Source organism: Bufo gargarizans, chromosome 1, assembly GCF_014858855.1.
Source record: "Bufo gargarizans isolate SCDJY-AF-19 chromosome 1, ASM1485885v1, whole genome shotgun sequence".
Lineage (NCBI taxonomy): Eukaryota > Metazoa > Chordata > Amphibia > Anura > Bufonidae > Bufo > Bufo gargarizans.
The window spans coordinates 470,060,102-470,062,130 of NC_058080.1; positions in this window are offsets into that span (position 1 = coordinate 470,060,102).

Here is a 2,029-nt window from a genome sequence, read left to right on the forward strand (position 1 = left end):
ATGAACTGGAGAAATTTCTGATTGTAGAATATCTTGTTATATATATTCTACCCAAAATTAAAAGACACTAACAGATCCACTTGGGCGTCCAATTGTGTCGGGCTTTGATTCTATATTTTCACACATAGCGATTTTCCTTGATAGAATTTTACACTCAGTTAAAATCCAGGATGTGGACTTGTCGGGTCGTACTGATGTCATTTTGGCATCTTTAGATGTGACAAGTCTCTACACATTGATTGACCAAAATAGAAGCATTAGGGTGGTAGATGAACAGTTACCTAGTTTTGCTTTAGCTTGTGCTGCCAAACATTTTATCATTTCACTTTTGGAGATTGTGTTGCACTCTAATTATTTTTTATTTCAAGATCGATTTTATGTGCAGCGTGTCCATGTGGTCAAATGTGACCCGACATATGCTAATATGTATATGCGTCATCTGGAGTATGATGTCGACACTACTGCCAGACTTGTGGATGGGGCATTACATACGGAGTTACATATACAGTACAGACCAAAAGTTTGGACACACCTTCTCATTCAAAGAGTTTTCTTTATTTTCATGACTATGAAAATTGTAGATTCACACTGAAGTCATCAAAACTATAAATTAACACGTGGAATTATATACATAACAAAAAAGTGTGAAACAACTGAAAATATGTCATATTCTAGGTTCTTCAAAGTAGCCACCTTTTGCTTTGATTACTGCTTTGCACACTCTTGGCATTCTCTTGATGAGCTTCAAGAGGTAGTCACCTGAAATGGTTTTCACTTCACAGGTGTGCCCTGTCAGGTTTAATAAGTGGTATTTCTTGCCTTATAAATGGGGTTGGGACCATCAGTTGCGTTGTGGAGAAGTCAGGTGGATGCACAGCTGATAGTCCTACTGAATAGACTGTTAGAATTTGTATTATGGCAAGAAAAAAGCAGCTAAGTAAAGAAAAACAAGTGGCCAACATTACTTTAAGAAATGAAAGTCAATCAGTCCGAAAAATTGGGAAAACTTTGAAAGTGTCCCCAAGTGCAGTCACAAAAACCATCAAGCGCTACAAAGAAACTGGCTCACATGCGGACTGCCCCAGGAAAGGAAGACCAAGTCACCTCTGCTGCGGAGGATAAGTTCATCCGAGTCACCAGCCTCAGAAATCGCAGGTTAACAGCAGCTCAGATTAGAGACCAGGTCAATGCCACACAGAGTTCTAGCAGCAGACACATCTCTAGAACAACTGTTAAGAGGAGACTGTGTAAATCAGGCCTTCATGGTAGAATATCTGCTAGGAAACCACTGCTAAGGACAGGCAACAAGCACAAGAGACTTGTTTGGGCTAAAGAACACAAGGAATGAACATTAGACCAGTGGAAATCTGTGCTTTGGTCTGATGAGTCCAAATTTGAGATCTTTGGTTCCAACCACCGTGTCTTTGTGCGACACAGAAAAGGTGAACGGATGGACTCTACATGCCTGTTTCCCACCGTGAAGCATGGAGGAGGAGGTGTGAGGGTGCTTTGCTGGGGACACTGTTGGGGATTTATTCAAAATTGAAGGCATACTGAACTAGCATGGCTGCCACAGCATCTTGCAGCTGCATGCTGTTCCATCCGGTTTGCGTTTAGTTGGACCATCATTTATTTTTCAACAGGACAATGACCCCAAACACACCTCCAGGCTGTGTAAGGACTATTTGATCATGAAGGAGAGTGATGGGGTGCTGCGCCAGATGACCTGGCCTCCACAGTCACCGGACCTGAACCCAATCGAGATGGTTTGGGGTGAGCTGGACCGCAGAGTGAAGGCAAAAGGGCCAACAAGTGCTAAGCATCTCTGGGAACTCCTTCAAGACTGTTGGAAGATCATTTCAGGTGACTACCTCTTGAAGTTCATCAAGAGAATGCCAAGAGTTTGCAAACCAGTAATCAAAGCAAAAGGTGGCTACTTTGAAGAACCTAGAATATTACATATTTTTAGTTGTTTCACACTTTTTTGTTATGTATATAATTTCACATGTGTTAATTCATAGTTTTGATA